The sequence below is a fragment of the Bidens hawaiensis genome, unplaced genomic scaffold (assembly GCF_021521415.1).
Source record: "Bidens hawaiensis isolate Kalapana, Puna unplaced genomic scaffold, B.hawaiensis_p1.1 tig00078538_1, whole genome shotgun sequence".
In the NCBI taxonomy this organism is placed as follows: Eukaryota; Viridiplantae; Streptophyta; class Magnoliopsida; order Asterales; family Asteraceae; genus Bidens; species Bidens hawaiensis.
Genome location: NW_027503457.1, coordinates 1 through 8,031, shown reverse-complemented (window position 1 = coordinate 8,031; position 8,031 = coordinate 1). Strand labels below are relative to the sequence as shown.

Genomic DNA, 8,031 nt, shown 5'->3' with positions numbered 1-8,031 from the left:
TTACAAACACATAACTGAACAAAATTATGTTTTCGTGTTCATCCGTTAAGGAAATGAACTTGTTTAATATTCAAAATTTAAGTTTAAAATATCATACAGTAATCTAGTTGTTTTGTATGGGGTGAACTCGATACCATCCCATAAACATAACACTTTGACCTGGTTATAAAATATAAAGCTAAATTGACAAACGCTTATAGAAAGTTACAAGCATGAGTTCAACCGAGTCTATGATTTTGCAAGAAGGTTGTGTTTACAATTTTATACCATAACTAGTATATTTGCCCCCCGCATTGCGGGGAGAGGAGCGGTCGATCCCTATGTTTTCAACAATTACCATTGAAGTTGAAGAAACACCGTCAAGTTATTATATAAAACACTGTAAATTATATTAAAATCAACTTATATAAGACATCACAACACCACATTGCTCAATATCAATCCATAAACTCAATCTGTCAAGTTATTATACTTCATTAGGTAAAATTTATATACACATTAGGACTTGAGCCACAACAGAAAGCAAGTAACATCAAATTCCTTTTCAAACATAAATGTTTAACTAATCTGATTATAGTGGAACCAATCGATTAAAAACCAAAGGTTAGAAAACTCAAGTTTACATCAAAACCAAATTCCACTACTAAAACAATGAACTCTTAAGGATACAACACTTGACAGCCAAAAGTAGTTGTCATCAAGAAACCATATACTTGGGCCATCCACTTAAGATGAATGTTACCAAAGGTTCCAAATCAAGACCCGGCAGCTACCACCAGTCTACCGCCACCAATGGTAATCCTCTCTATGAGGCCACTGAATTCTCTCTCTTTTCTTAACGTTTGTTTCATTTTCTTTTATATTTTTTATGTATCTTTTAATATATAAACCAATCATGATTAGATATAAATTTGCATAATATATGACTAATCATGATTACATTAATTCTTCTGAGGTTTGTTATATTTTTATCGATTTCATGGTCATGTTTATATTTTGAATTATAGTTTTGAGAAGATCAGATGATGATCAAATTGCATAGTTCAAATGAATCTATGTGATTAGAAATATTTTAGTCTTTTGCTCCTACCTGATGAACTCTCAACTTATATTGTATTGTGTTTATGTTCTTTTTTTAATTTATAAAAATTTGGGATGCTAGATAATCCTGCACGAAAATTGGCTAACTTGATGTTTTTAAAATCGAATCGACTTACTGTGAGTGACAGTGACAGCAAACGACCGACCTCCAGGGATCCTGAGCACGATTAGAAGACCTGCAAACGAACAGAACGAAAGTGAAATCACTTATTAAATTGAATCTTGACGCTAATCTGAACGCAATAAAAGAAAGATAAAATGCGGGTCAATACAAACATTGTATTCTGAAACAGTTACACTTATTAAACATTCAGTTTGATGTAATCCAATTTATACCTACAACATGTGATTACAACATTTTTGTATACAAAGTTTTAAAAAGAAAATAACGAAACTCTGTTTTGTTCTTGGTTGTCGTTTTCTTAGGTGAGTTTATTTTTCCTATACGATCACCGAAACAAAAATGAAACCATCTAACCAGTGTCGTTTTTTTATCCTATTCGATTACCAAAACCAATGCGAAACCATGCCACATGAAGGATGAGTATGGGGTTTAAGAAGGCCTGGGCTGGATAGTTTCTTGTGAGTTTCGCTATTTTTTTCAGGTTTAATTGGGTTCTCTAAGTCGGATGTTGTTTAATTAGGTGTCGGGTGTTGCTTAATCGCGATTCGGGGTTTCAGTTTATGTATTATTTTATGTTTAATCGGGTGTCTAAATCGAGTGTTTAATGAGGTACCAGTATGCTTTGGGTCGGATTGTTTTCTCTAAGTTGATTGCTTAATCGGGGGTTCGCGTCAGTTTCGGTAGAGCTTCTTATTTCTTTTTTTATTCTACTCCGTTGCTGTTTTTGATCCTATTCAGTGACCTAAACCATCCGACATGCAGGATGGGCAGCAAAACAGATTTCTTTAGGCATTTCAACAAACAGCTGGCATGCATGTCAAACAACTAAGAAATTCATCAAAACAGCCAAAGCTAAGTATATTATGAAGAAGATCGAACCCTAAAACCTAATGTAAATGTAAGTAAATCAACAACAGTCAGTGTAGTACAGTACCGTTAATTAAAGGAAACAGAACAACGAACTAAAATCCATAATCACAACCTACAAAACAGAGGCCACAAATGGAAAAAAGAAGGATGAAGAAGGAGAAACCTGTTTGAAGGAAAATCAGGATTGCAACATGTGGTGAGAAAACCAAACGTGGTTTTGTAATATCATATGTGATTTGTAATGGAGACAGTTTCTTATTGTGACGTGTAAAAGAAAGCGAAGACGTGTAGGCAAACCAAAAGCAATCACATGGATGATGAAAAGTACAACTCTCTCTGCCGTAAGTACAAACTCTGTTGCCAACTCCTCCAGATTTTGTAGATATATAAATAAATGTCATCTAGTAAAGCAACCTGCCACTTCAGAAAGAAAACGCATAAATATTAAAAAAAAGAAAAAGAAAGTAAAAAGTTGTAACTCAATCTAAATTATATAATTGGTTGTGGCTCAATGGTAGAGCATTCACTTTACTAGTGAGAGGTATGAATTTCAAATCTTACTATCACCAATTTATATGAGGGATGACCCTGGTTTGCCATGGTTCGAGTCCTGATCTCATCCGGTTTTATCGGCTCCTCGTTGTCGTGTCATTTGGCGGGCGTGGTGGTCGGGTTTTATCCGGTGAATCCCTCAATAGGTGGACCGCTAGGGGCTCCGTCCGTCCGGACTAGTGGCCGGCTCGAGCTACCTTTAGCCAATGGGGGCCGCGTACGAAGTACTAGGCGTTACTTAGTTGGTAAAAAAAAACTCAATCTAAATTAATTAATTAAAAAAGAAAGCAAGTTTTATTAACAACAGCCACTTGATGGTTCATTTCCTTAAGCAGTTGGAAAAGGAAAGGTTCCCGGTTCATTCCCGGCTATCTATGATCATAATTTTTATCGGAGTTTTAATTAAGATTCATACTTCTTGGATATAATACCTAATTCAAATAAACAGTTTTTAAGCAAGCACGACCAAATTGAAATATGTAGATAAAGGGGTAAAGTGTTAATTCTCAACATGAAGTGTTCTCTTTCTCTCATCCGCGAAGAGTAGAGTAGCACCATCTTTATCAATTATAAAAACCCCTATGAATACGATTCCCAAAAACACATTGAAGATAAATACAACTGTTACAACTTTAGCAAACATATTAAACCATTTGTGAGCATTCTAAATGTAAACAATGTATGTAGCCCTATGTGATATTATAATTAATAAGGGATCATTAAAAGCCATATTATAACAATATTTCAATGAACAAATGAATTTTGACACGTTTACTAAAATTATAGTTTTGACCCTTTCAAAGCTAATATTTTTTATTATTATTAAGATTGTCTATGTCTTTCTATTTGCTAATAGTCGGTGTTTTACGTATTTTAATACGTTTATTTTGTATCCATGTTATATAAACTTGGAGAAACAGGGACCCTATAAAAGGGTCACTTTACCTATTTCTCCATAAACTCTCCAACAACTCTAATTTGAAATAAAACACAACTTGGAAATAAAAAGAAGTTTTCTCAAATCAAACACTTCTTTCTCTCTTTTATTCATACAAACTAAGATCTGAGACCCGAGTGTTGTTAGTGATTTCCGCTAATTAACAAAACGGATTGATCTGAGTAAGGTTGTGAGATCTATCTGGAGGACCTACAAGTGGTATCATGAGCTTTATGCTCAACTTTTTGTGGTTTTCGGATCAAACTTTTCGGGTTTTGATATTAGTTTTTGGTGGATTTGAAGTTTTTTTTCGTGTTAGTCACTTCTTTTGGAGTACTCCACTCCTTAGATCTTTACGGAAATAATCAAATATGTGTTTTTGGTGTTTTTGAGTTTTGCGTCTGGGTTCAAATCCGGTTGAAAAACTCAGATGTAGGCTCATAGTGGTTTCTAGACTGAAGTCCGTTAGACTTTCTTTGTTAGTTTAGGTTATAATAAAATATCGGATTGAGTTGACTTTTCGGATCACGTTGACCTTGATTGTACAAGTTGACTTTTCGGATCGAGTTGACATTTTCAGATCAAGACGACTTTTTGGATCGATTTGACTTAATCGAATCAAGTTGACTTTTCACAGCTCGGTTCAGTTGGATTAACATATCTGGTTCATCCAGGGTGCCAGCCTGAGGACGCGAGTTCGAATCCCGGCCAGCCCTGTTTGCTCCTTTTATTTTTCTGTTTTATGGTTTTAAACATAAGAATGATTTTATAAAGTATTATAATTAATATTTAATATACAATAAACATAATTTATTTAAAGCGACGTTATCAAGTTTTTGTTTCTTGTCTAGTAATCTCGCCTCAAGCTTTTGTTATGTGTACGTGTGTGTATATATATATATTATATTTATATATATATATAAGTATACATTAATAAATAAACCTACGTTATTTTATTAAGACTCGACACTTACTATTAGCATATACTAGCGTTTCTTTGTCGTTAAAATCTTTATAAACTCATATGCATATATGTTACACATATATATAGGATTGATTTCTTTCTTTTGAGAACCGCTTTGAGTTTTAAGAACTCGAAAGAACTCAACGTAACAATTTTTTTTTGAATTTTTTTTACACATGTGTAATACGTAAGTGTAAGTAATGTACAAAAAAATTACATTATTTTTTACACACCGAATCGACTTATTACACATGTGTAACTAACATTTAAACTTATGTAACCATAAAAAAATACTTATTCTCTCCCCTGATTTATTTTTTAATTAAATTTAATCTCAGCCACATATTTCATTTCATTTAATTAAATGTGTGGTCAAAATTGAGTTCTTAAAGTTCTTACAGCTAATCAAGTTCTCAAAATATCCATCCCTTATATATATATATATCTTGCGAGAAGTGATATTACAGCGAGAAGTGAAGTTGTAACTCCATTAATCCCTAATTTCACTCCCTTTCTTATGAAGTTACCTACATGTATGTAGATTGGTTGTATTTATGTCATAGCTACACACATACAAACCTACCTACACACATATACATGCGTACCTACACACATTCAAACCTACCTACACACATACAAACGTATCGAGCCACATTCAAACCTACGTACTTACACACTACGAACATACATAAACATATACAAAAATACGTACATACGCACCTAACACAATAAGAAATGGAGTGAAATTATGGATTAATGGAGTTACACATTCACTTCTCGTTGTAAAAAAACTTCTGAAATGATCCAATACCTATATATATATCCATAATATGTAGTTATTGTATAAGAAGTATAACAAATATGTAAACGTGTTAAAAGTATTTTTCATTAAATATTTGAGGTAAATATTTATTTAAATAATATTATATGTATTATTACATATTACAATTATTTATTTAAATATTTATATTTGTATTTATTTATTCGAATAATTATAGGTAAATATGAAATTATATTTAATCAAATTTCTTTATTTAATTTGTATATTTAATTAATTATTTATTTACATATTATTATTATAAGCATATCTTAATATCTTAATTGTTTAAATTATTTAAAATTTAATAATATATATATTGAAGAGGTATGTACCCGCCTTAACACGGAGCAAGGCGGGTCAACCCACAAGATATAGACAACAGGCTTGAAATCAAGACATTACGAAGGCACAAAACCAAAACCTATGCGCATGGCGCATATCGCATATGCCAGGCATCATATGCCCAGGCACCACATATGCTCAGGCATCATATGCCCAGGCACCACACATGCTCGGGCATCATATGCCCAGGCACCACAGATGCTCGCGCATCACATATGCTCACGCATATCACATATGCGCGTGGCGCAGCAGCGCGCGACGCATATCACATGCTCGTGCATATCACATCTGCGCAGGAAACATCTGCGCGTGAGAATAAAGAGAAGACCTCGCGCATCCTCAGGATTGGCGCATATCACACATGCACATAATCAATCTCATCCTTATCCAAATCAGGATTAGGGCAACTTTGATTGTGCACGTCAGACAACCTTCCAGAAGGTATCTTTTTAAGGAATAAGATATGCTGATGTTGACAGCTGCCGAATGAAATGTGGACAACTCAGCATGACACATGTGCTACCACGTGATTACAACCAATGAGAAAGCACCAGGTGTCCCAGAGGACACGTGGCGCAGAGCAATTGGAGAAGGCCAACAAGCTGAGATCAATCAGTGGAAACCCTAGCACTATAAATACAGCATCAACTCCACAAGGAGAGACATTCAATCATTCACATTCATTCACATTCAATCATATTCAATTACATTCACTCACAGACAGTTACAGCCAGTAACACTCTCAATCACAGGAAACTACAGAGTATTCAGCTATTAAGCAATACTCTTCAGATTTCCTTACTCACATATTATTATCTTCTCCCACAAATTACTTATTCTCACACCGGAGGGTTACCCCAAAGAGGACCCTCTGTCCCTTTCTGAGGGGTAAGTTGACGGTGTTGTTCGTTTTGTAGGTGGAAGAACCCAGATCCATCAAATCCAAGAGAAACCCATCGGTGAAATTGCATAATCACACCCGAGGAAAGTAGATCGTCTACCAGTGAGTCGATCCACGCTTCTTCATTGGCGCCATCCACTGTTACAACGGCAATCAGATCTATATAATAAAAACCAATTTTCACCATGGTTTCTGGCGTTTCATAACGTTGATCAAGTTCTGGAGGATATTGAACGTGAGGATGTTAATGAGGGACAACAGTTTCTGAGGGCAGCCGAGTGATTCTACGCGCACCACCAGTAACCGTCCCTTCATCACAATCCTCACGGCCAGACTGAAACTCCTCCAGACCGATCTCACGTTACAAAATCTGGCAGGCGGCGAAACAAAAAGGACCAATGGGTCCAGAAGATGAAACAAATGATCCTAAAGAATGGCTCATAAAGCGAGCAGCGGCGTTTAATGGACAAGTACAATGAGATGGTCAAGCAGAAAAAGCTAGCCGACTTAACACAACGGCAAGCGCTTGATAAGCAAACTGTTCATGGAACAAAAAAGGCCGCGCGCGCCGGAAGAAGGACATTCTGTTCACACTGCACACACTGAGTTCAGTGATGAAGAAGTGCATAGCATGAGGAAGACGCGAGATACTCATGCAGGAGGCTCACAGCTCCGCGCGCCTGTGGAACATGGCCCCTGGAGCCAGAGCCGATCTGGATCTGCACATGCCGTACAGCCCACCAGTTAGAGGGCAAGTGGACGTGACCACACCGTAAAGACCAGCCATCTTGGTGAAACATTCAAAGTTCACTGAGCGCATCGCGAAGGCTCCCATCCAGCACAAGACCAAGATGCCAAGTGGTTTGGGTAAATATGACGGCACAACAGATCCAGACGATTTCTTGCAAGGGTTTTTACAACACGGGAAACCTAGAGAGCTGGACGATGCCAACATGGTGTCACATGTTTGCTCGCTGCCTCACTGGCGCGGCGCGTGTATGGTTCGAGAGCTTGCCGACTGGGCAAATTGATGGGTTCGAGGAACTATTGGAAAAGTTCCTAGCCCACTTCGTACAGCAGCGCAGACACACGCGCGACCCTGATGACATCATGCACTGCGTGCGCAGGAATGATGAAACGATTTGAAGACTACATTACTCGTTTCAATCAGGAGTCTCTGGCAATCGGAGGTATAACTGAGCAACTCCTGCGCGTGGCCTTTATACAAGGCTGCGCGCAGTGATCAACTCTGCCGAGCTCTCGTAAGCAGAGATGGCATGCCCACCACGTGGGCCAAGTTAATGGAGGCATCGCGAGTTTTCGCGAGAAATGAGAAACAAAATTGCCCAAGATAGGGCAAGAAGAAAGAGCGCATCAAGCTGAGTCACCGCGCAGCAAAGAAAAGAGGGGCAAGCAGAAC

General features: G+C 37.0%; 1 non-coding gene across 1 annotated transcript; it reads left to right on the top strand.

Annotated features, from left to right (window-relative positions):
• The first annotated feature begins 1,013 nt into the window (after positions 1 to 1,013).
• On the top strand, positions 1,014 to 1,102 carry LOC143606952 (small nucleolar RNA snR60/Z15/Z230/Z193/J17). Its single transcript, XR_013148846.1, has one exon. It is a non-coding gene; the product is annotated as a small nucleolar RNA snR60/Z15/Z230/Z193/J17 (small nucleolar RNA).
• The last annotated feature ends 6,929 nt before the right edge of the window (positions 1,103 to 8,031 follow it).